The sequence below is a fragment of the Nelumbo lutea genome, chromosome 1, assembly GCF_056320005.1.
Source record: "Nelumbo lutea isolate HS-2025 chromosome 1, American lotus-T2T, whole genome shotgun sequence".
In the NCBI taxonomy this organism is placed as follows: domain Eukaryota; kingdom Viridiplantae; phylum Streptophyta; class Magnoliopsida; order Proteales; family Nelumbonaceae; genus Nelumbo; species Nelumbo lutea.
In genome coordinates, this window is record NC_142684.1 from 35,292,643 (window position 1) to 35,320,457 (window position 27,815).

At 35.9% G+C, this 27,815-nt stretch overlaps 1 long non-coding RNA gene across 2 annotated transcripts; it reads right to left on the bottom strand.

The window, feature by feature from the left end:
* Positions 1-3,668: 3,668 nt before the first annotated feature.
* On the bottom strand, positions 3,669-27,463 carry LOC148874252 (uncharacterized). 2 transcript variants are annotated; one of them, XR_016105935.1, is made up of 5 exons: positions 26,501-27,463; positions 9,244-9,315; positions 6,382-6,443; positions 3,994-4,045; positions 3,669-3,898 (listed from the first exon to the last, which is right to left on the bottom strand). It is a non-coding gene; the product is annotated as an uncharacterized LOC148874252 (long non-coding RNA). The 2 variants fall into 2 exon arrangements; XR_016105934.1 differs by lacking the exon at positions 9,244-9,315.
* Between the last annotated feature and the right edge of the window lie 352 nt (positions 27,464-27,815).

Genomic DNA, 27,815 nt, shown 5'->3' on the forward strand with positions numbered 1-27,815 from the left:
TCTTAAACAGTTTGAACAAAGAGAGAATTTTCGTTAAGATGGCAAATTTTGCCATAGTTATCTTGAATTCTACGGTCGTCTTCAACCTAGAGATACACCCTACAAAAATTACCACCCTAAGAACAAAAAACACCAGTTATCTTTGAAAGCTGGGTCCATATGAGTCTATCAACTAAAAAGAAATCAAATCACTGATTCTTGTGTGCTTTCAGAAATGTCATCAAAGCAAAACCATTACCTAAAATCTCAGATGAACCTATAAATGAGTAAGGGACTAAGGTCAAAGCCCACCCTGATCACTATGTAAATACTACCGCTAGTTGTTCAGCCTCAGCAGTAATTAAACCAGTTCCTACAAAATGATTTCTCCGATAGCTTAGAAGTAATACTAATTAAGAAAAATGCAATTAATTAAATATTCTAGAAGTCAATCAGTTCCAAACATGGGAAAGAAATACTAATTAGGCCCTGTTTATTTTCTATCCAGCCATTTATCTAGGTAAATGAATTTATCCGTGTTTTTTTTTTTAATTTTCAAGTAAGTTATACGATGTTAGAATCGACAAATTTATATCATTATATTTCATAAAATTTCTTAATAAAATTATTTATCCACCTAGAAGATAATTCCCATAACTTAATGAAACAAAAACACAGTAAAATTGATCAACGGGAACCATTTTCCCACTTACCAACTCCCCGCCCCCCTCCTATTTCCCAAAAAAATGAACATGCCTATAACAGTGAGGTCAATATTTAAAATCCACACCTTGTTTCCAAATTCACAAAATACAAGTTAAAGTAAGACAATCATTTTGATAATAAAAAAATATAAGTTTCTATAGAACCAAACTCAATAAGCGGAAAGAGCAAAATAAGACAAGGAACCAAAGTGTTGAAAAAATCAACATGAGATTCAATCCCCTTTAGAAAAATATATAAAAAATACAGAATGAATAAACAAGCCTTAACTGTAAAAAGAATACAATTTATGAGATAAATTAATCACAAGTTGATCTTAATGAAGTCCAGAAGATAAGCTGAAGCCCAATCAGGCTGTTGTGTGCAATACGGCAGTAGCTGCCTGATGTTCTCTACTACTGTCCTGCAAGGAGAAGTTCATCACGGCTCTCTTCTATGTCAGAGAATCTGATATATGCTAACTTGTAAATAAATTAAGTAATGCCACTAGAATCTTTGTTTTGCATTTGTCTCCTTTGGAACCTGCAACCAGATGATTATCCATGTTAGCCTCACACTCAACTACACGTACCTCACATGGGATTAGACACTTGAATCCAATGTTTTAAAAAACGATCTGAACCGGAATTATTTTAATTATTTTAAAAATAATTAAAATAAAAACCGTAGAAGAGGTTGATGATTTGATTGTATAGATTAATGGGTTACTGACTGATTCAACAGTTTTTGGCTAAGATTGAATTTGGGGTAAAATAAAACCGGTTGTCTGAACGATTCCCAGGCCAAACAATCTGACTGTCTGGGTCAACATAGGATCAAAGCTAACCCATATTAGTATGAATTCAACATTTTGGGTTTCTCATGGCTGGCTCCCACTTGGACTAAAAATGTTAGCTCATATTAGTATGAATTAAAGTCTAATTTAATTTCTTTAACTCAAATTAAAAGTAACCCATCATAAGATTGATGTATGTCCCATTATTGGCTCCATTAATTTAGTCCATAAAACATTTACTTAAAGGAAAAACAAATAAACAAACAGACATTGGCTCAACCAATGACCTTGTGATACATTTGCTTGAACCATTGAACTATTTCCCCTACTTAACATGTTAGTTGTTAGATATTAAAATCCCTTTTGTTTTTGTTTTTATAATTTTATCCATTTCCATCATTAATAATAATAATCCTCAGTTACCATACTTATTTTTGTTTAATATGATAAATACATAAATTCGAAAATATGATTATAATTTTTTTGTACTTTTTCCATTCAAAAACATTATTATAATATTAATAAAAACATGATTTATGACATCATGGGCCCAAATAGATGAACTGCTAATGGACCACGTGCCAAGATGGTTAAAGTGTTGATGAGTGTATGTAATATAAGAATTTTTATTAATATCATATATGATAATTATTTGTTTGAATTAATTGTTTTATTATATGCAATATAGCTCACATATAAACTTCACAATATAAATTTTATTAAACCGTACAAATATGACTCAATCCCCATTAAAAAAAAATGCCCTGGTATTGCACTAAAGCCAGACATTGCATTAAAAGACTTGGTAACTTTGGGGAGTTCTGGCTCAATAATGACTTTGGGCATTATTGGACATAGGCCTGGTGTCTCGTACAAGCTCCATGCTCAATATCAAAATAAAGGCTAAAAAGCCGAACTGGTAATTCTAGGGGGTTCTAGCTCAATGGTAATCCCAAAAGAATCTCATGCCTTAGGCTTTATACACATCAAATGGCTCCATGCCCCACAAAAACAAAAGGCTTTAGGCTTTGTGCCTCAAAAAGCTCAATGTTATTACAAAAAAAATGCTCCATGTCTAAAAAATCAATGCTATTACAAAAGACTTTGTACCTCAAGAAACATCAATGTTATTTGTGATTTCACATTCCTCAAGAAAGTTTAAGCATTCAAACTTCAAAGTCTAATATTTTTCTCATTTTCCCGTTCCTCATGGGGATCCGCCAAGGACAGAGTAGGGACAGAAACAATTTTTCCCCACGGGGACAACGATGGGGAATTTTATTCCCTATTGGCAGGGACAGGGATAACACTCCCCACCCCACGAGGATCCCCACTAATAAAATTATAAAAATAACCTTATATATAATACCTGTAATGTAACCCTACATGCTACATTTCTTTGTCCGACCCCAACAAAGATTAATGTCAGCACCCGGTTTTTGTTCAGTCCACTACCTAAACCCTAAATTCAAACCAAACGCCCGATAAGACCCTTTTGATCCTTCCAAAACACCACAAAACCTAAAAAACCTAAATTTCAGCCCCAAAGCCCCTAGATCTACTGCTAAATATGTCTGACACCCATCTAATGGCCCTAATCAACCCTCATTTACATCTCATCCCTTAGATCAAACACAACCATCAGACCTAGGACCTCCCGAAATACCTATCCATCAAACTTCAACTCATGACACTACAAGAAAAATTTGGCTTTAGCAACAGACAAAACCGTTGCGAAAAAGATACAAAAAACTGTTGCTAAAGGCTATAACAACAGTTTAGCCACGGTTTTTTGTCGGTAGCGGATATTGGAGTGGCTAAAACCTATAGCCACGGATATTTTACACCATAGCTACAAATGTACATATAGCCACGGTTTTAACCGTTGCTAATTAAAAATTTTATTGCAACGGATTTATTTTATACCGTTGCTACAAATTGCTATAGCAACGATTTTAGCCGTGGCTATAGAATATGGTTTATTGATGAATAAGTAGAAATACCAATGGTTTTAGGTAAAATTGTCGCTACAAGTATTAGCTATTCTTTTGTATTGCCACGGTTTTTTGCATTAACGATTGCTATAAAATTCTTATACCAATAGTCAGGGTCAAAAACCGATGTAATAGAATGGTCACTACAAAATATAATTGTTCCTAAAATTCTTGTTGTATGGCACTTTTAGCAACAATTTGATATTAAAAGTTTATTTCTAATTTAAATTTTAAAGGAATTCCATTACAAAAAGAATTAATTTTACCTGTTCTTGTATGATAAAACCTATACAAATTTACACAAAATATCTGTAGTAGTATTTGTTCAATATACAGAATTAACAAAATTATCCTCGTTGCATCTGAACATTAGCTTATATGCACGTGCATCATACTCAAGGCCTTCGCTTTGGATCATAACTTTGGTCTGTCAAGTTCAAAAATGAACACATAAGCATTGATGTAAATAATTAGCTATATAAATTAAATAATGTAAGAATTTTATATGCGTTGTACACTTACCATTGATTTAACCCATGCGATGTGAGATCCAAGTGTATCTCCAAGAGTTACCCTAGAAAAAAATCCAAGGGAATCAAAATCAAGATGGGGCAATAAAGAAATCAATTCATGTTGGAGAAGACCCCCTACACTTGCCATAAAATCTTAACATTCTTCACCTTCTCAAGGAGCCTTGCTAACCCCAAATAAACCCCCTTTAGAGGTTCACATGATAACAAGTGTCTTATCATCCCTTCCAATTTTATTATTTATCACTACTTCAAATCCCTTTCGGATGCAAAGCAACTAGAAAAGAAGATGAGAACCTTCCTATGGGCTAGTTGGAAAGAGGATAACAAGTTTTCAAACCTTCCAACATTATATGCATGCATCAAGGTGTGCCTATCCTGCTTTTAAGCTATGCTCTGTTGCATCATATTTTCCTACCTTCTTGTACAGATTGTGATAAGCATGACCCTAACATGAATAAGGAAATGGAGAAAGATGTTGTAGAGTTATTGACAAGTGAACTAAATCCACTGAGACATGTAACCAATCACATGATGGACACAGTAGAGGCAAAGAAGTCATCTTATTGTTACAAAAAAGAAGCAAAAAAATGCAATTCAGGATTGGAAGTGTGTAAAGAAGCAAGAGAGAAGGCTGGAAATTATCCATAAAATGATTGTTCTTCCTCGTGCAAAATTTACACTACATGACCATTGGGAAAATTATTAGATTGAAAAGAAACATAGACACATCCAGTTTCAATGGATAGTGCATCAAAATGGTTCATGATCTTTGCTAATTCAGAAAACAAGTTTTTTTTTTTTTTAACATCAATATGAAAACCATGAAAGAGCATTTTAATATTAAAAAAGAAATATCAAATATAGCAATAGCAAAGAATTTTGGGCTAGGTAAGGGGAAGGTTATTCTAAATCAGGCTAATAACGATCAAATCTGAACCCTTCTACAAAGGATCCAAGAATTGTCATCTCTTTCAAGGTGAGGGGAAGGTTGTTCTTTTCTATTCACTACTTTAACAGGTAAGCACATAGTACAGTGCAAGATCAACAGAGTTAAGCCAAAAGTTTGACACATATGACCAATAGGGGTGTTACTGTTTGAGATTGTTTTGACTTTCAGAGGCAGGCATCTCCTGGTGTCCTCAGTTTAGGTGCAACCAGAACAATTGGGAGGTGGAGGCCTGTTCGCAGTTGTTGAGACTCCTAAGTGGGGTTCGTGTCCAGCCTTCTATGCCTGACCATAGAACATGAATTGGTATCAAATATGGTTGACATTTACTCAAGTGTTACTTTCCTCTTTTTATGTTTATTTTTTAGATAAGAACCAATAGATACCAAATTTAGGACTGAACTTTGTTCTATATGGGCCATGTCCCATGTGTTCCATTCATAATTCATACATGCCTTGGGTCCACCATTTCTCATTGGTAACATAATGGCTATCTACAAATCTTCAACTTTGGACCAAAAGGCCCAATAATGCTATGGATCCCTTTCAGAATTAATGGTTGTTCAATTTAAGAAACTGTTGTGACATCTCATAATGAGTGAGGGTAAAAAGGTATTTATATTCAATTTTTTTTAGTTGAAAAGGCAAATTAGGACCTGAATTAGCTAAGGTGACATGTGTAAAGACTCCCAAAACAGCCCAGGCTATTTTTAAAAAATAGCCAAAGTGAACTCCCCATTATTGCCTTCACAGTTTCCTTGTGACCTAACCTAAAATGTTAAGGGATGTAGGCCCCTGGTTCCTACCTATTTGTTCTTTCTACCTTAATAAAATGTCTCAACTTTAAAGGAATAAGAGAATATTATCATAGTACATAACCTGAATCTTAATAGATGAGATCTCTATTATTTTGAGACGAATTTCTTAGCTCTAGTTCTTCCACTTGTCCACATTGCTGATGAGTCATGATTTTGTCTCATGCTTTCAAAGAATTGCAGGTTGTGGGGACTAATTAAAGCCCATGCAAAAATCAAAACCTTTGTTCTTGCACTTTATTAGAGCTAATAGTGTTTTTTTTTTCAATATTTCACCATCATCATCATCCTCTAAGCCTCACCCCAATTATACAGGGTTAGTTCCATGAATCCTATTTTTCCTTCCTATTTTGTTTAGTATCATATCCATGGCAGATTTTATTGAACCCCTAAATCATTTCTTACTACTTTAACCCATAATAGTGGAAATAATTCGATCTAAAAAAAATATTTCTCTTTATCAAAGTCATAGATTTTGAATAAAATAAAAAACAACTGAAGTGAAATTATTCTAATGTGATGGACCATATGATATCTGGCCATATGGATATTAAAATTTAAAAACAAACAAAACATAGACAACTCTTTGTGTAATTAAATACATGTTGTCACTTACATCCTTTTCCAAAGGTATCTAAATTCACTGAATCCGTGTAAAACACCTTGTGAATGTAAGTCCTACAAATTGACATCAATCAACATAAGTAAATAATATTAAGGAAAGAAAGACAACCAGATGTTCCATCCATCTATCATCTTAGATTATTATTTTTAGATAAATAACTATAGAAAGTAAATTAATGCAATAAATCAATCCAAACCAATCAAATTGTTATAATTATTGTAAAACAGTTGCAAATCCAATAATACTTATGGAGCAGAGTATTGGACAGTCATGAAGCAACATAACCAAAAAAACAAGTGTAGTAGAAACACATGCACCAAGATGAATAAGACAATGAGTGGAAAACTGGAAAGATAGGATTGGAGATGAAGTCATTAGAAGAGATCTAAGAATAACTCAAATAGATGATAAAAAGGGAAAAGTGGACTAAGATGGTTTGATCACATGCATAGAAGACCGACTCTCTCTACCAAATAAATAAATAAATAAAAATGACCAACTCCAGCAACTATTAGAAGTGATTTTTTCCAAGCTGAAAAGAATAAAAGGATTAGGGACAAACCAAAAAATACATTAATTAATTGAAGTAATAAGAACCTAAGAATTGATTTAAGCACTCACAAGTTAACAATTGATAAAACAATGAGTAGAATAAATAGTGAAACTATATTCATAGCTAACCCCTTATAGTTGGGAGTTGGGACAAGACTTAGATAATAATGATTATGATGAATTGATGAATCTGAAAGCAAACCATATTTTTTTCTCGAATCACAAATTTAATTTGCTTTATATTCTACATGTATATATGCTAGATATGCATGTATGTATGATAGGTGGTGATGGCTCATGCCATACATGTATTTCTCAGAGGACCTACCACTTGCCATCATACCAACTCACCTTCAAATGCACACCCAAATTAGCAAAATCAGCACATAACATCACATTAGATCCACCTTGTTTCTATGCAAAAAAGACCTATTTGTAGTCGGTGGAATCCCTTTTATAATTATCGAGTACTCATTGAGGTTGGGGATTTGTGATCAGATTGAAAGTAGTCCTATGCTGATATTTCAATTACCAATAACAAAAAGAAAAAAAAGAAAGAAACTCAGTCCAACCGTTGTGATTCACAATGGATGTCACAAGATAGACTTGAACGGCTTGCTATGTTGCTACCCAATTTTCTCCCATGGTCTGCACTTTTTATTCTTTCTTTCTATCTTGCATCGAAAATTACTATGATACATTATTTAGTTGTGTTGGGAATCATTCGAGTTTCTTATGTAACCTTTCAGGGTTGATCAATAGAAATTGATGAGAAAGATGAGTTGTCACTTTCATAAGGGAGTCACTTCAACTAAAAAATAAAATAAAAAAATCCATGTATAGACTCATCATTGCTGTTTAGAGTTGAAATATCAAATTTTATGTTTCAAGTAACAACACTCTATATTGGTCATATTTTAACATCAATTGGTATTGATTAACCCCAAACACATAAGCCTCCTTAAGAGTAGGGGGTGTGGAGGAAGGAGGAGGAAGGAGAGGAGGAAAAAGTGGAAGGGGATTTCATTTTTCTTTATTTTTAATAAAAATATTTTATATTAAGAAGGGTAAAAATGCATAACACTAGGGTTTTGAAATTGATTATACCAAAAAATTTCATAATTATATTTGTATCATTGTTTAATGATTCCTATTGCTTAGCCACATGGTTCCCCATCTTAAACTACCTTCATCTAGGATGTGTGCTACTTCTATTGTCTTGGAATCACAATATTTTACTGTATTACCATATGAAAAATCTTTTCCTATATCATGTGCATACACATTTGGTGTGTGAAGAGTTCCTATAAAGCTTTGCAAATTATAAAAATCTACCACTTGGAAACTACCATGAAACCCCAATAAAGAGTAACATTACTAATAATAGAAGAACCACAGAAATGAGTAAATCTAATTGCGTTTCCCAAGGAAAAAACAATATCTTAATCATTCTTATTTAAAAGACTATATTCTTGCCTTCCATTTTGTGGTTGTTAAAGGTGACTACAGTAGAACTAGATAAGAGACTTTTCTTTTAAACAAGGCCAAACAAGGTTTACCCAAGGTTCAAAATATCGATATAGTCTGATATGCCAGATGGGACGTATCGGCCAGCACCAGAGCTCTTTATTTTTTTGGTTCTTTTTCTTTGAAACGGGTTCAGAGGGTTGGTTTAAGGTCGGTATACCCCCTGAAATAGGTTGGACCCCGAAACACTATATGTAGGGGCATATCAAAGGGGCCTTGATACGACACTTATCGGCTAATACACCCCCTCCCCCTCCCCCCCAATACGTGACAAAATTATAATCCTTGGGTTTACCATGATAGTTCTTTTTGAATAGGTTGGCTCTTGATGTTGAATATATCCATATCTCCATACTAATAAAAAAAATCTCCATATATCTCATTGCAACTGATTAAATGGTGCTACTCTCTGTACCAAACTTCTAGAATGTATGATTATGAAAACAAAATTGTACCATGAACTAGATTACATGTTACACACAAGAACCAGATTTGTAGAATGTTTAGGACTCAAGTGTAGAAGGGGATTAGCTGTAGGGGCAATTGTTCAAAGTGTTATGTTCATATTTTTTATTGGTTGTTCTCTTCACTATTATAAAGTTCAATGTTCATAGTCCAGATGAAGTTTGCCTTTTGTTCGACAAGAAAACATAAGAATTCTTCTTTCCCTTTTCTTAAAAAAATCTCAAATTTCCCAAGATTTTTATCCTAATTATTAGGCATAATTCTGTTGAATAACCAAATAAGAAATGTCCTACCTAGTACAAAACATACCAGTTCATAGGCCTTATGGTACGATCGAGAAATTTTGGCAAGCTAGTGTGTGCTAAACCTGCAAAATAAATTCTATAGAGAAAAGAACTAAGGACTAATATAATGCTTATGATGTGTTCTAAGCAGTGTAAAGAATTAAAGAATAAGAATTAGCAAGACCATTTAAAATTGATAAGCTAATAGATATGGCAGCCAAGGCCTAGGTAGTCTAGTACAAACAAAACCCAAGACCCGGTCAGCTATCCAAGTTACCATTTCACTAGTTCAACCACCAAGATTAACAATAGAGTACGACCACTAATTCTAATTGTTAATGTGATCTCAATGTAACTTGATGTATTAAAACTGTTTCACATGAGTAATTTGATACCTAAGTATGTACATAACAACAAAAGAAAAAATAAATGATCATAGGAAAGAATATGTACCTAACTCTGTCATAAAAATGGGAGTGATGCCTCCGGACTTACAACACAATAACAATAGAGTCAAAATATTAAAATAAATAGAAACAATAGAATTATCTACCACTACATTAGAACATACAACCTAGTCATTTGAGACCCCTTGCATTTTTTCTCCTTTGTTTTTTAATAAACTCCCATTTTCTAGACATGGTGACCGGGATATAGAGACATGGTGGGACTATGTATCACTAGTACACTATAGGGGATCTAAAGCTTGGTAGGGGACCATATTAATAAGATTCCAAAAATGTTCTTTCCCAAAACAATTAAACTAAGCATGAAAACAGTTAGACATGTGAAACAGAAACAAATAGATCAACTAAACTAAAGGGGAATATATTCCCTCACCTTCTTTTTAATTACTTTGGATAAATAAGTAGATATTCAACCTGGTCTGGCCTAGTTAAGCACAATGTTCTAATTAATAAATTTTAAATAATAATAAGCAACACAAAAGAACATGATGACTCAATGACTCGGCATACCTTTGTATAAAAAATGCCAGAGTTGATGCATGGCCTGCAATACATTGAGTCAATGGCATAGTTTTGTCATAGATTGGCATATGAAACCAAAAAAGAAAACCCTAAATAATCAGAATTTGTAAGGTGATAACAAGTGTTTAGTGGTTGTCATCTAACTTGATTTTTTTATGCAACAATGGTGTTGCTATGCCTCTATGGTTTTCCTTCTTAGATGATTAGATAGATAATAGAGGCTTGGCACCAAATGAAGATTTCTTCTCTAACGATGATGGTTTGGCACCAAATGGAGGTGCTTGTTATCTTCCACAAACTTGCTTTGTTCTTTACCAAAGCAATAACTACCTCTGAATGTTATTTAATCTACAAACACTTAAAGTTGAGAGATTAGGCAGCCTTAGATCATGCAACACCCAGTCACCCATTCCTAAATACTCCTAATTCCAGATAGTCCTAGGTTCCCTAGGCTCCACCTAGTCACCCATCAAAATATCTTATTTTATTCAAATTGGGTGTTTGCAATATTGTTGCTTATTTGATTCTTACCGATGATGAGAAGGATTGTTTGACCATGAAAAGCCTCCACGATTTTAAACCAATGGAAAATTTGTTGATGCCAAAAGGAATTGATTGTAACGGACTTTCCATTTGTTTGGCCATGAGCATTTTAGAAACATAGGTGGGGCTAGACATGGATATCATCTATTGGATAGAACGGTTCCCACTAATCCAACATTTTAAATTTTTTGTTTGATTTTTAAATTGCTAAGAAATAAGGTTTTATTTTATATAAAACCAATTAACCTAGACAAGTGGCTACCTACTAAAATTGAATGAAAAGCACACAAAGAAAATATAGATTTTGGGATTCACCATTAAAATAGTAATCCATTCATCATATGAATGCAAACACCCAAATTAGTTGATTATACGATTTTCCACTGACAAATGGCTGCCTACCAAAACTTAGAATCGTAGGAGGCAAAAAAGTAAACTCAATTGACATTTTCTTGCAAGATAGAAGACAAACTAGATTTTATTATGGTGTATCGATCAAAAAACACAAATCCCAAATAACAAATCGTATAAACCCATAATTAAGAAACAAATTAATGAGTAAGGAAAAAGAATGAGGAAGTTGATGAGATGTTACCTTGGTCTTGGTCTCAATGCAGACAATGAGAGAACAGACCCGGTTGACAGACTAGCAGCGAGCCATTGACCGAAAAAAGGATTGAAGAAATGGAAGCCAAGAGGTGCCAATCTCTCGAAATGACCCTATTAGGAGTTGCTCTCTCACGAGGTAAAGATTAGCTGCCCAATAATGGACATTATTGGTAATGAATTCCATTTTTTTCAGAGAGAGTGAGAATGAGTTCGACTAATAGAGAGTTGGGGCAAGTTCCGATGTGTAAGAGAGAGAGAGAAAGAGTGAAGATGATAGCTGAGAAAGTTGCGGGAGCAAGAATGTGCACAAGCCAAAATTTTTAGATTTTACAACCCGCGTAAATTTAATTGCCACGATTTAACATTTTCTTCATAAAAAATGAGGATGTGTTGCAACAGTTAAATTAAAAACTATTTGAATAAATTATATTTAAGCCATGACCAGGAAACCGTGAACAGAATGCATACAAAAAATGGGAATATTGCTACGGATGGTATATTATGTTCTTATATATAGTATTTTAGCCACAGTTTTTGGTCCATTGTAGGAAAAACCATGGTTAAAAACGGTTTTTCTTGTAGTGTGATTCCTCTGTTTACTACAACAATTTCATTTTGAGCTTTCTCATTGACCTAAACACTCGCAACTCAAATTCCCTTGATCCTAATACCATTGAATAAATCAAACCATATCATTGAACTCCAAACACACCAAAATACCACCCCATAAATTTTCAACTCAAATTCCTCCATTTACCCCTCCATCGAGTTGTGGTTCCATTTCGGACCCTCTTGTGAACCCAATTTTCAACAATCCTGATACTCTAAAACCAATCAAACATCACCACCAGATCTCGGACATCCTAAAACCCTACCAATGGAATTTCACCTAAAACTATCTTTGTTGATTTCCTAACATATAGTGAATTTCTGATTTGCATCATTGGCTTAACATGATTTTTGTTGATTTCTCGGCTTATAGAGGGTTTTTTGATTTCACCACAACATAATGTGTTTTTCTAATCATAAATATGTTAAAAAATTGCATCATGGCATAACATGAATTTTGCTGATTTCCCAGCATATAGTAAATTTTCTTATTTGCATCACGGAATAACACACTTTTCTCATCATAAATGTTTTAAATGTTTAACCATGGCATATCACGGGTTTTTGTTGAATTCCTAACATATAGTGGATTTATAGACCACACCATGGCTTAGAATGACCTTTGACTTTTATTGCTTCCTAGCATATATTGGATTGTTGTTTGCATTGCGGCATAAAACAACTTTTAACATTGAGTGTATTTACATCATGGCATAGCATGATTCTTGTTGATTTTTTTTTGTTTATAATGGATTATAGATTACATCGTGACATAATGCACATTTTATCATCAACAACATTATTATTTCTAATCGTATCAAAGCATACGATAATAATAATAATAATAATAATTAACAATAATAGTGTGATAGCAAGTTCATCATTTGTTAGCATGGGGCAACATGTTTAGAAATGCCACAATCTTTGGCCATTCCCATATTGTACTGAATTTGCAAATCTCCCCATCATCCTCAAGGAGCACAAATGAAAATAATAACTTAAAGTATCATGTTTGCACTCTCATTGGATTCATTAATGGTTTCGTCGGAGTTTTTGAGCGTAAACTACTCTTATATTAAAGGATGTTTCTCACCTATCAAAAAGAAGTTACACTATATCAACCACAGGACCTTTGCCAAGTCTTCGAAGTGTTTCACTAAAATCTTTTAAAAGGTTTTCAAAAAAAAAAGATAAAAAATGATGATGAAAAATAGTTGTCATGGTTTTTGGTGATTATATTTTGTAATCTTGTTTCGTCTATTTTCGAATTATTGTTTTATTTATGGAAAATATACATTGATTCCATAAGGTTTATGATACCTAGGAGGAGTCTCTTTATCAAAAGTATTCACATGATGTGTTGTTTTTATTACTATTTTTTATTTGTTTTCTTTCTTTACGCCAAATGAACCCAAATTCTGTAAAGTTTTTAATACCTACGAGGGGTCATTTTCACATGATTAACCGCTTTTAATGTTGTTTTCTTCATAGAAAATAGACCTTGATTCCAGAAGGTTTCTAATACTTAGGAGGGGTTATTTTGTAAAAAATAAATAGTTTTCAAATTATAAGTTGTTGTCGTTGTTTTCCTTTAAGGCAACTATACCTTGATTCCATAAGGTTTCTAATACCAGGAGGGGTCACTTCGCCCAAAGTAAATAGTTTTTGCATTACAAGTTGATTTGATGTTTTTTCTTTATGGTAAATGTACCCTACAAGGAGTTAGTTTGCCAAAATTAATTAGCTTTCACATGTTGAATTGCTTTCAATGTTGTTTTTATTTGTTTTAAATGCCTTCCTTTATGACAAAAATATCATGATTCCGTAAGGTTTTTGATACCTAGGAGGGCCCATTTTGCTAAAAATAAATAGTTTTCACATTCTAAGTTGCTTTTATTGTTTTCATTTATGGCAAGTATACCCTAAGTCTGTAATGTTTCTGATAACTAGGTGTCACTTCGCCAGAATTAATTAGTTATCACATTATGAGTTATTTTTATGTTGTTCTTTACAAAAAATGTACCCTTCTTCCAAAGGTTCTTGATACCTAAGACGGGTCACTTTGCCAAGAATAGAATGATAAGTACATGATAGAATGATGCACGTGGAAACTTTTCTCCTTCACCACCATAAAACCCAAAGAACCCGAATTTCAACAAAAAAGAAACCATCAAATCCAGCTTAAACTAACCTGACCTCAATCCGATGGCCCTGATCAACACTCATTTACACCTCATCTCTATGATTAGATACCCCCACCATTGAACCCTAGATACACCAAAACACCCACTAATGAAGTTTTAGCCTAAGATTCCTTCATTTACCCTTCCATCAAATCAAGATTCCCTTTCAAGCCCTCTCATCAACCTAAAACACCTGCAATCCATACCCCTTGATCTAAACACATTTGAACCAATTAGACCACATAATTGAACCCTAAACACAACAAAACATCCACCCATGAAGTTTTAACTCAAGATTCCTCCATTTACCCCTTCATCAAGCCAAGATTCTATTCTAAACCTTATAACAGACCAAAACTCTCATGATCATAACCCTCCAAAACCAATCAGGCATCACCATCAAATTCCATACATCCTAGAATCCCTACAGGTAAAATTTCACCTTAATCTACACTTGATCATCCCTTCAATGCACTAAGATTCTATTTCAAACCTTTATATTGACAAAATCAAGCTCCTTCCAATTTTGCTTGATCCAGGCCCATTTGGGTCAATTTGACCCTACCAATCAACCAAAAATGCTCAAAAACCCTACACTGTGAAATTTCAACAAAAAATACCCTTGTTTGCCCCTTCATTGTACAAAGATTCTATTTTGAAGCTCTAGATCGACTAGATATCTCACCCTCCAAATCTACCTAATCTAGGCCTAGTTGGGCCAATCTAACCCTACCAATCAACCTAGAATGCTCAAAAACCCTCCTTGCCAAATTTCAACAAAAAATACCCTTGTTTACCCACTCATCTAAAAAAATTTTGTTTCGGTTAATCTCGTTATCCCATACAGACAAAACCATTCTCTACACTCAGACCCATCTCAACCCTCTGATCTTTGACCAAGAACACTCACGTTGGATTAGAATCCTAGTTTGACCCCTTAGACTGAATATGACCAAAATTTCTCGAAATTATAAAAATACATCGCAACTTCCCTAAAATTACGAAATTTCCATTGTATCCTATTAGAAATTCAAAACTAAGTTTCAAACTAAAGCTAATGCAAAGAGATCACTATACATCTGCTCCACTCAATGCAAGCGGCGGTGACCTCCCTCAATCGGATCCCTCTTCTCTCTTTTACTCTCTCAGTCTCTCTTGTGAGCATCCCAACTGTTTTGGGGTACTTGATGGAGCCACTACCCAACTATGTGAAAGACATAGGAGTGGTGGGCCTCCCATGTTCAAAATACCAAAGAAAACAAAAGACTTTCATACCTAAGGTTGCTATCTAGTTATCTAATGGAAGGAAGAGGGAAGGTATTAATTACCCCTCTCCCTTGATTTGTGTAGGATATCATTCCCATTACCTTTCAAAGAAAATTCTCCTAAATTCATAGAAAAGAAAAACAATAATAAAAGAAATGAATGAATTGAAGATTGAGTTTCGTAGACCTTTCAAAATCTCCCTTTGAAGTAGGGGAGCTCATGGTTCGGTTAACTGAACCGTGGGCTATTTTTCAAACCGAATTGATCTAATTGATTATTTAAATATCCAAACCGAAATTGAACTGATGCAATCGGTTAACCGGTTAACCGCGGTTCATTTTTTTGGTTTTTTATGCACTTTAAAAAAATAACTAAAACTATTGAAGTTGGTGGTTGTTGCCGGTGCCGGTGGACCGGTGGTTGCTGTCGAGTGTCGCCTAAAGTGAGAGCTTGAGACTTGAGAGATGGCATCTGGCGAAGACGTAAACAGGAGTTGTGAGAGAGAGAGATAAGAGAGATACAGATGGTGTTTCTGGCGAGGTGGTGACCAGCGTTGCCGCTTGGTGTTGTCACCTGTCGTATTGCTGGTGGTTGGCACTGGCTGCACGGTTGCTACCAAAGAAGACAAGAAGTTAGAAGAGATAAGACAACAAAGACCAAGATGTAGAGAGGAGAGGTGTGTGACAGAGAGAAGAGAGATACAGACAGTGCTACCAATGAGGTGGAAACCAACGTTGCCGCTTAGTGTTGTTGTCTGCCGTATTGCTGGTGGTTGGCGGGGGCCATGCTTAGTGCTGGTGGTTTGCGCGGGCCACGCGCGAGCCATGCAGATCTGAGGGAGTGAGAGAGAAAAGGGAAAAAGATACTGAGAGAGAAAAAAAGAGAAGGGGCAGTCAGTTTGGGGAAAGACAAGATTGCCGATTTTCAAAAAAAAATCGATAGGCTAAAATTCTCTGAAACCTCTGAGTTTGATTTTCAAAAAAATATAATATAATATAATATATATAATATTATATAAATATATATTATTGTATATATATCTGTCAATTCAGTTAACAACCGGTTTTTTTAAATAGTTAATCGAAATCAAACCGAAACTATCAATTTTTTAAGAAAATCGAACCGACCGATTCGGTTAACCAATTTAACCCCAAAATTTACTCCCAATAGAGGGGTGGACACTGCAAATTTATTAAGATTCAAGAAAAAACCTCGAGGGAGGGGACATAAGGCCTTACCCCTCAAATCTATACAGAGGAAACCTGACTCATATAAACATCAGGTGTCCAGGAAACCTATGGTCAACAAATTCGCAAAAAATGAAGTCCTAGACTATCTGTGGGAACCAAGTTCTAGACGTGGGAAGGAAGAATTTCTTTGCAATCATAAACAATTTTCTCAGATGTTAAGCAACCAAGCTTTTCAAGAGCATCTGTGGGTTGATTAGCCTTTCTGTATGTATGTACACAAAAGAATTTCAATCTACTCCTAAGCTCCTGTATTTAAGAAAACCAAAACCAAAGCTTCCAAGGGACTGTACAAATTTCGTTGAGTACATCAATCAAGATTTCAGAGTCTCACTCAACTATAACCTTATTTAATCCTAAAGCAATAACAAGGTTTAACCCATCTAGGAAAGTCATAGCTTCCACAACCAATTTAGTTTCAGTACCATAAGTGTTAGAGAAGGCATAGACAAAACCATTCATTCCATTTCTAATAATACCACCTCCACCACAGGGGCCGGGATTTCCTCTAGAAGCCCCACCAACATTAAGTTTCATAAAGCTCTCCGAAACAACCATCAAATGAACCACTTTAATGTTCCTTCCTCTGATTGGTTGGATCTGTAACCCCAGTCCTTGCAAAGAGAGATGCTGGTTGTAGTTCACCTTATGGGTCAAAATTAACGAGGAAGAAACCTCATGTAACCATCGCACTACCACGAAAATCACCAATTTTGAGCATCTGAATTTATTTTCCATCTTGCGCCTATTCCTCTCTTTCCAAATCTCCTAAACAACAAAGCATGCTATCATCCCCACCACAACAACCCATTGATTCCTAGCGATATAGCTAAAAACCAACAAGAGATAAGCTCATTAATACTCCCATTCCCCTTGAAAGGCAACCCTAACATTGTAATGAAGAAGATCCACACTTTTTGAGCTAAATAGACACACGCCAACACATGATTCATGTCCTCTTCCAAAGGGTAACAGCAACACACACATCTGGAAGCCAATGGAATTCCTACCTCTTTAATATCAACATCCACACCGACCTTCCCTACCATAATTCTCCAGATAAGGAAACTTATCTTGGTTGGTACTAGAGTATTCCACACCACATTGGACCAGTTCAGAGAAAGATGAATAGTCCTATAAAAGGACCAAGCTGAATTTAAAGTAAATCCCCCCTTTGCCTCAGTTAGCCATACGATTCTGTCGTGGCAGTTGGAGAGCCTCACACCAAACCCTTGAATACTATTAATGACATCTTCCTCTACAAAACCACGAACCTGATCCAGATGCCAAACCCCTTCTTCATTTATGACATCACAAACCCGTAGTTGCAAGTTCAACCCTTCATGCTAAATGACTTTATCAATTAAGGGGCCATCCATAGTCCACCTATCAAACAAAAAAATGATTGCTTCTCTACCCACCATCCATCTCGAAAGTTGAACCAAATCACCTCTTAGTTCCATATTTACCTTTCAAATCTGGGAAGTGTAGTAAGGAATGATGGTTATATAAAAATGTTCATGTTTCAGAACCTTGGCTTTAAAGAATTCAGCTCATAAAGAATTACGAAAAAGCACCCGCCAAAAAGTCTTCATCCAAAGAGCTTTATGAACATCATATAAACTTTTAATTTGGAGGCCCCCTTCAGTGAAAGGTCTCAAAATTCTCTCCTATGCTACCCAATGATGTTGATTGGTTGAGTCAGATTTGGTCCATAAGAAACCTTTCATCAACTGTTTAAGTCACCTAATAACACATTTTGGAGTTGCCACTGCTGACATCAAATAGATAGGAATATTGTTTAACACATGTCTGAATAACACAATCTTGCCTCCTATTGATATCATTTTCCCTTTCCAACCAAAAATTTTGGCCACCACTTTCTGCATTACATCATCAAAAGCCTCCACTTTCAACCTACCCTTACCTATTGGAATACCAAGGTAAATGAAAGATAATTTCTTATGCATGTAACACGTAGCTGAACTAGTAATCTAGATTATACTATGAGAGGCTTTTGCCGAAGTGAAGAAGCAACTATTTGCCTTATTCACCAACTGACCCGAACACTTCCCATGTCTTCGAATGACTTCCATGACTTTCTCTAACACTCGCTTGGAGCCCCGAGTGAAGATAATTGTGTCATTTGCATAAAGATTATGGGTGATTACCGAACAACCCCTATGTGTAGAGAAAACTCCTGCTAGATAATTCTCACCCAATTTTGACAAATTTTTGCTTAGGACTTCCTCTGTGATGATAAACAAATAAGGGGACATAGGGTCCTCTTGACGAAGCCCTCTTGTGGACTGAAAGTATCATGTAACTCTTCCATTCCACAAAACTGAAAGCCAGCAGTTGTTAACCATTTTTCCACCAAACCAATCCACATTTCACTAAAACTAATCCTTCTCAAAAGAACAAAGAGAAAGGACCAGTTAGGTCGATAATAGGATTTTTCCATATCAAGTTTTAACACTACATTACCACCTACCACCTTCCTATCAATATCATTGATGAATTCCTGCACCAAGGCCACATTATCCATGATATCCTGTCCCTATATAAAAGCAATTTGTTCTTTTGAAATCAGCTAGGTAAGATGCCTACATACCTCTTAGTAACCACCTTTGCAATAATTTTATAGCAAAACTTACCTAGGCTTATGGGGTGAAAATCTGCAAAACTTTCAAGAACTTTGCATTTTGGAATGAGAGTAATAAACGAATAAGTGTAACTCACTGAGAACTAACCACCATTAAAGAAGTATTATACAACCCTGAACACATCGGTACCAATGATGCCCCAATATGAAACAAAGAAATGTCTCATAAACCCATCCGGTCCCGAAGAACTATCACTATCCATGGAGTGAACCACCTCATGGACTTCAGCCTCTGAAGGAGCAACCAATAAATCATCATTTTCCTCTTGACTTATAATGCACGGGATAACCTCCAATAGATCATCATCACATTCCGCCCCCTCTTTTGACAGAACATTACAAAAATAGTTCATTGCATTCAATTTCATTTCCTCCATATCAGTGATCCAGCCTCCTGTCGAGTCTTTGATTTTACAAATTCTGCTTCTCATTCTATTCATTTTCATAGAGAGATGGAAAAAATTGGAACTTCTATCCCCTTATTTCCACCATTTGACTCTAGATTTTTTGCGCTAGAAAATTTCCTCCAAACTATGGATCTCATGAAGTTTTTTTTTTCCATTCCCTACGTTCAGTGAGACCGGCGGTTGAGTTCACCTGTAAATGATTTAGCTTTGCACATTGCACTATGTCCCCTACCTCTTTCACAGCCAGATGAATGTTCCCAAAAACCTCCCAATTCCATTGTTTGAGTTTTCCTCTTAATTTATGTAATTTGATAAATAAACTCATAAGCAGATTTGCATGAACACTTTCATCCCAACAATCCCAGCTACATTGTGAAAAGACTGATGGGATGACCACATCTGCTGAAATTAGAAAGGTTTAGGACCCATTTGCCTTTCCTCCTCAACTAAGAAAACAAAGGGACAGTGATCTGAGCAAGTTCAATTTAAATGGCTTAAAGGTTTTAAAGGAAAAGATTGTGCCCATCATTAATTTACTATAACTCGATATAGTCGAGCCAAAACACAATCCAATCCTTCCATATTATTGCACCAGGTAAATATGCTCCCAAAAAAGCCCATGTCCACCAAACCCACATCAATTTTCATATCCACAAAATCCTCCATATCAGAAACATCAGGACTTCTCCCTCCAACCTTTTCCACTCTTCACATGAAAACATTAAAGTCGTCAGTTATTAGCCAAGATTCCAAAACCCAAGATGCTAAATTCTTGATTCCTTCCCAAAGAACTGTTCTTTCCAACCGGTCACATTTGGCATAAACCACGGATAGAATAAAAGCATCATCGACATAAGTAGTAATTCTCATAGTTAAAATCCGGTCATAACCCTCTATCAACTGTACAGAGAAAAAACTATTCCAAAATGGAACAATTTCGCTACTAATATTAACAATGAAGCCAGTCATATTAAGTCTCCTGATAATCAAAGCGAGTCTATCATCCCCAATCATGGGCTCAACCACAATTACCCCACCTAGTTTATATAATTTGCAAAGTTTTTTTTTAATGAGTAATGGAGGGATCATTAGCAATCCCTCAATAATTCCATAAAAGACCATTCATTGGGAACAACTAGAGGTAGACTTTCCTTGGCATGTTTGTGATCTAGTTACGGGCCTATTTTCACTCTACACATATTTCTTTCTAGGCCTTTTCTTTCAAACCACATGTATCCAAATCGTCTCCACATCCATGCCAGATTCGCCCTCGGAGAGTGCACAAGAAGGACCTTCCATTCGTTTAATAATTTTGTCAAGCAACTCCTCATCAAATTTGATTGCATTGTTGTGCCCCCAACGAATAAACCTTTCGTCCAATTCCAATTTGGAATTCTTCAAATCCTCCAAACCCCAAAGCTTTTCTGGCTTCCTAGAAAAGATAGGACAAGCAATCTCCAATAGGTATAGCCGAACTAGCTTCACACCAATATCATGTGCTCTGGATCAAATCTAGGTTTGGAAATGGGTATGGAGCACCCATCCTCTTAAGAGGATAAGGTTTATCTCTTAATAGAGTCTAGATCCAAAATAGATTTGGATAATCTCCTAACTTGATTAGGAGAGTGTTTCATTAAGGAGATAAAAGAAGCAGAGGGTGAACCAGACTAGGAGACCACTCTCTCTTGTTCTCTCTTCTTCTCTTTTGTCTCCAAAGAAAACTTATCATGACCTAGGCTTTCAAGGACTGATGGAGATCAGTTTTCTTCTAATTTTTGCAAGTAAAATTCAAAGAAATTTTAGGCTCACCTTTCCTAGTTCGATCCAAGCAGTTGGGTTACAGTTTTGTTGAAAACTGTGTTGCTGGTTAGCTTCACCTATACACTACACCATATTCAGTGTAGGCTGGTTTTATGACTGATTTGGGCGTGAAATTCCACCTTGGATCTATGTTTGTGGTATCCATATTAGGTATAAATCTCTCTCTTTGTTTGGTTTCAAATCAGGTCTAGTACAGTGCAAGACCAATCCTGAAAAATGCACTTTTTCAAAACATAGGGAATTTGATTCCCTAAAGGATTAGGAAGTTTTTGAAAATTTTCTCAACTGTCTAGCATGATTAGGAAGTTTTCGATTCCCTAACCCTTCCAATAGTCATTACTAAACCGAACATGCTTTTTGATGTAAAACTCAGATATCACATCGCCTCCATTTCTTAAACTGATGGGTGGCAACTCCAAATCCAACCCAAGTGAGCCATTTTCCAATGCTCACAGTTGTGCTTTGATGATTGAATTCTTGTTTGGGTGATAAACTGATAGGATTCAAAATCAAATGCAATATCCCCTCCTCTCTGTCTGATCTGATGTTCACCTTTTTTTATTGTGTTTATGACCAATATCTATATGTTTATTGCCTAGTTTATTGTTTGTTGATCTATGTGCATTGCACATTGTGCTATCCTTTGAATAAACTGAACTTGAACTGAGTAGTTGCAAAACGCCATTTTCCTCGGCGCTCACACTAGCCACCTAAAGCTCACACATGTTAGCCTTTTCATTTTTTATTTTTCCATTTTTTTTTGTTTTCTCTTTATTCTATTCTTCTTTGCTTGTCTTATTCTCTTGGTTCATTTCAGTCCTATGTATCAAAATATGTTCTCTAGGGGACTAAGTTCAAGTGTGATCAATTCACCCCTAGATGTCACCATGTTCCCATGCCATGGATTTTGCAAAAACACATCATATTATAGTTTTCAGCATGCATCAAATCCTAGTTATTATGCTCTCTTAATCTACCAACTTCAAATAACTACACAAGAAACATGACTTCAGCAAGCAAACCAAATCTACATCATCATATTACTCATACGTCATCATACAATTGCACATTTCAGCATGATCATCATTCTTGAACTACCTTAGATAACACGTTATTTGCACAATTGAACATGATCCAATGACCTAGTCATTATAAGGGAATGCAAGCAACTAAGCTTACATGGATTTAGGGCCTTAAGATATCAATGGAATATGGCATTCCTATTGAAATGTATGCCCTAAACCCATGCAAAAGAAATGTTGGGGGAAATGAATTTACCTTCAAGTACCCCAAAGCACTAGGCATATCAACAAGTGAAGAAATCTCAAGACTATCCAAATGCCATGTACAATGTCCATAATGAAGCCACTCATTGGAAATTCAAAATATGTCCATGTGCACAAGAAGATATGTGAGAAATAGTGATAATGTGACAACATGAATATTGAATGAAAGGAGAGAAATGATGCAATTCAGTCCCAATATTGACAGTCCTAGAACACTTCAAGATACATGCATGATATTGTTCCAAAAAAACACATGAACAACATCCTTAGGTAGTTAATGGATTTCTACAAAGCAAGATAGATCTAAGTAGGGCTTTTTAAGATAGATCTTTTTTTTTAGCCCCAAAATTTACTGCCGGTGGGGGTTGCCACTGAATTTTTATTAATATGAAGAAAACTGTGGAGGGGGATGTGAAACCTTATCCCTCGCTCTATATAAAGGGAGCCTAGCTCATATAAACATTAAGCGTCCAGGCAACCTAAAATCAACGAATTCTCAAAAAAGGAAGACCTAAACCATCTGTTGTAATCAAGTGTTATACATGGGAAGGAAGTGTATTTGTGCAATTATAAACAATTTTCTGAGACTCTAAGCAACCCAGCTTTGCAAGAGCATCTGCCGGTTGGTTAGCCTCTCTGTAAATATGGACACAAAAGAATTCCAATCTATTTCTAAGCTCCTAAATTGGAGAAAACCAAAACCAAAGTTTCCAAGGGGTTGAACAAGTACCATTGAGAATATCAATCGGAAGTTAGGAATCTGATTCCACCATTATCTTTTCTAGATTAAGAGCATCCGACAGGTGTAAGCCATCTAGCAAAGCCATAGCCTCTACGACTAAATTGGAGTCTAAACCATAGGTGTTAGAGAAAGCACTAATGAAACCATTTCCTCCATCTCTGATGATACCCCCTCCACCACATGGGCCAGGATTTCTTCTAGAAGCACCATCAACATTCAACTTAAAGTAGCCAACTGGAACTGGTAATAAATGCCCCACCTTGGTGTACCTATTCTTAATTGGGTGAATTCGCAATCTCAAACCCTGTAAAGAGAGTTATTGAGTAAAACTCATTCTATGGGTGAGGTGTAGAGGAGAGGATACCTCATGAATCCATCGCACAATTACCCAAATCACCATATTGGAGCATCTAAATTTATTTTCCACTCTGCACCTATTTCTTTCCTTCCAGATTTCCTAGACTACAAAACAAGAAATCAGCCCAACTGTAACAGCCCATTGGTTTTTTCCTGAGGCTGTTGAACACCAAACAGAGAAGGGCTCCTAAATACTCTCATTACCCCTGAAGGGAAGCCCAAACAATCTGCTAAAGAAAAGCCAAGTTTTTTGAGCTAGACAGCCATGCACCAGCAAATGATTAACATTCTCCTCTAAGTGATCACGACAGCAAACACATCTATATACAAAAGGGATCCCCAACTGCTTTATACTAGAGTCCACCCCTACCTTCCCCACCATAAGTTTCCAGACAAAGAAGATTATCTTGGTGGGCAATGGAGCGTACCAAACTGCCTTGTACCAATCCACCGTAGAATGAGCATCCCTATAGAAGGACCAAGTTGTTTTAACAGAGAACTCTCCTTTCACTTAGGAAGCCAAACTATCCAGTTTTATCTGTTAGAGAGCTTCACACCTGACCTTTGAATCTGTTGGAGAGTCTCATCCTTAAGAGACCCCCTAACCTGATCCAAACTTCAAATTCCTGCCTCATCAACAACATAAAAAACTCTCAACTGCAAATTCAGACCATCAAGCTGAATGGCTTTCTCAATTAAAGGACCATCCATGGTCCAATTTTCAAGATAGATCTAAGTAGGGCTTTTCAAGGTAATGTTAACCATAATTATTGATCACTAGAAATAGAATGTTTGTTGACAGTCCATACCCTTTTTTAGAGACAAAATAAAATGTTTGTTCAAGCAAACAAGTGATTCTTCTCCCAAAACAAGTATCCCATCATGAGATGCAAGTGAGCATAGGCAAAACAAATTATCCTAACCATATCTTACTAGGAATACAAAAAAGAACAATTTAAACCATTCATTGACAGTCCTAGAAAACTCAGCCTAAATGTATGCAAACCAAAACACTGTCAGTCCAAAGGGATTCAGCCTATATGCATGCCAACCTAACCATTAATAGTCCAATAAATTCAGCTAATTATGCATGCAGTCCTAAGCATTAACATTCCAAGAGAATTCAGCTCATATGTATGCAAATAAAACCTTTAATAGTGCAAAGAAATTCAACCCAAGTGCATGCAAATAAAATCATTAACAGTCCAAGAAAATGCAAATCATATGCAAGCAAACAAAACCATAAACAATTCAAGAAAATTTAGATTATGTGTATGCAAGTAAAACCATTAACGGTACAAGAAAATTCAGCTTATGGATATGCAAACAAACCCTTAACAATCCCAAAGAATTCAAGCACATAAGAAAACAAAATTTTAAGAAAAAGTCAAGAGAGCAATATGTAGGCTCAAGCATACTTTCTTGACTCAAGGGGAGAAGGGAGTGACATACACACACCTTCCCTTCCCTAGTGGCGTTGCCATTTTGTGAACATCCCAATTGCTTTGAGGTTCATTCTATCGCTAAAATGTGACGGAGCTGCCACCCATCTATGTGAAAGACATGGGAGTGGTGGTCCTCCCATGTTCAAAATACCAAAGAAAATAAAAGACTCTCATACTCAAGGTAGCCATCTAGGCATCTAATGGGAGGGAGAGGGAAGGTATTAAGAACTCTCCCTTGATTTGTGTAGGATGACATTCGCATTACCTTTTAGACAAAATTCTCCTAAAATCATAGAAAAGAAAAACAATCAAAATAGAAATGAATGGATTGAAGATTGATTTTCATAGACCTTTCGAAATCTCCCTTTGAAGCAAATTGAGGTAGGGATCTCCCCCCCCCACCCCCCCCCCCACCAACTTTTTTATTCAAAGGGATATTCTACAACTAACATCTTTTTGAAACCCCTAGGCAGAGGAAAAATAATTGGGAGATCTCCTCCCAATTCTTTTTCATTCTCTCACAGGCTTCTTACTATTAGATGTATTTTGAGAATTAATCCTCAATCCCTCCACTCTATTAGTTCAAGAAACACAAAACTTATCCCAAGAAACAAATTAAATCCAATACAGGGGAAAGAACACCATATTCCTACAAGAAGTAAGAGAGACAAAAAGAAAAAAAAAAACACTAGGAAGCAATGTCGATATGGAGCACTTTTGCCAACAAGGGCATTAACTTAAGGGTGAAACCATGCGTTTAAGAGAAACGGTCCTACCCTTACCCCCTACAATGAACTAATTAGCAAGAAAAACGAAAAAAAAAAGAGGAATTAATAAAAACACCAAGGCCGAAATCCTACAACCTATCTTCATGCATTCTAGAAAAAGAGATGACCATACAAAGACATAATACATATAATTTTAGCCTAGACTATTTTACTGCACCAATGCACAAAGATAATAGCAAAACAAACTTAAGTAACCAAAATATTAATCTATATTAGAGAGGTTGCAAATACACCTCTATGTGGCTTTCTTCCAAATGGTTGAGGGGCTATATAGGAGTGTTTTAAAGATCAAATGGACTGATGATGATGGATGGACTTCTTATACCTTTGGCACTAAAGAAAATCCGAAAATATGATGATGAACTCAGGGGGTCGGTGCTCCAACCTTTGTGCTGAACCGAATGGGAGCTTCCCTCTTTCTTTTTCCTCTAGCTTCTCACTTCTTCTTGCTACCAACAAACTGTGACTAATGTAGACTTCTTTTTTTTCTTTATAATTTCCTCCCTTGTGACAGCTCTTGGAAGAAAAGATAGAGTGGGGATGAGAAGAGAGAAAGGAGTTCGGTTGAGAACCTTGTAGTGCAAGGGGGAAAGGGAGGGAGAGAGGAGAGGAAGAGATTTCCGTTCTCAACCTTTTGGGACATTGGGGAGGGTCAAGAATAATGGTATGGTCGAAATTTTAGTGGAGAATAAGGAAGGTTTTTGTCTAGGTTCGAAATTTTCTCATTCTTGGATTCAAAATGGTGCTCTTTTCTTTCTTGTAAGTCCCCTTATGGAAAAAAGCTTTACACTTTTATAGGGTTTTTACATGTTCTAAAGAGATTGGTGGGGCCTGATCGAGTGTCTAGAGTGTGAAAAGTGGATTGGAGAGGGGATCGAGCAAAAATCAGGTGCTAACATCTCTCTCTCCCTCCCTCTCACACCCCTTTCACTAATTCCTCTCTCTCAACCATGTCTCAAGTCATTCTCCTACTGCTGTCACTTGCCAGAGCAACATATTTAAATTTAACCGGCAACAATCGAACCTTTTTTCCTCCTATCTCCGCTGCAATTCTCATCATTCCTCTTCACTAACCTCATCCTCCCCGTCATTTCTCAGTTCCCCAGCCAATCGTCAATTCCCTTTTCAGTTTTCCTCATTGGTTAAACAAACCAGTCGTAGTGGCAACTCAAGCAATCCAACTTTCTCTTGGTTATTAATGTGATCTACAGTCGAAACATTGCCATCTTGATTCAACTTTGAGGTTACAAGCCCCCTTAGTCGCCATTACTACCCAAAGAGAACAATCTATGTTATATGGGCTAACTGGCAGTTATGTTGGGTGTTGGGGCCGGTGACAAAGCTTTATGCTGAGCCTGACTCTATAAAGTCTCTGCAATATCTAAGTTTCTCACCAGATGTTTTGATTGTCACCTAGATCATTGTTCTATTTCTCGTTTGCTTTTCTTTTTTTCGTATTGTTTTCTTTCAAAAATAATGTTCGGTTAGCTTAGATGATTGTAGATTCGTTAGGATGTTTATTTCATTACTTTTCATCTACATGAATTCGGATTGAGCAATTATTTAATTTGGCCTCTTGGGATTATGACTGAAAATCACCTTTCCATCTTAGTTGTTCAATGTCCCTCACACCGGAGTCG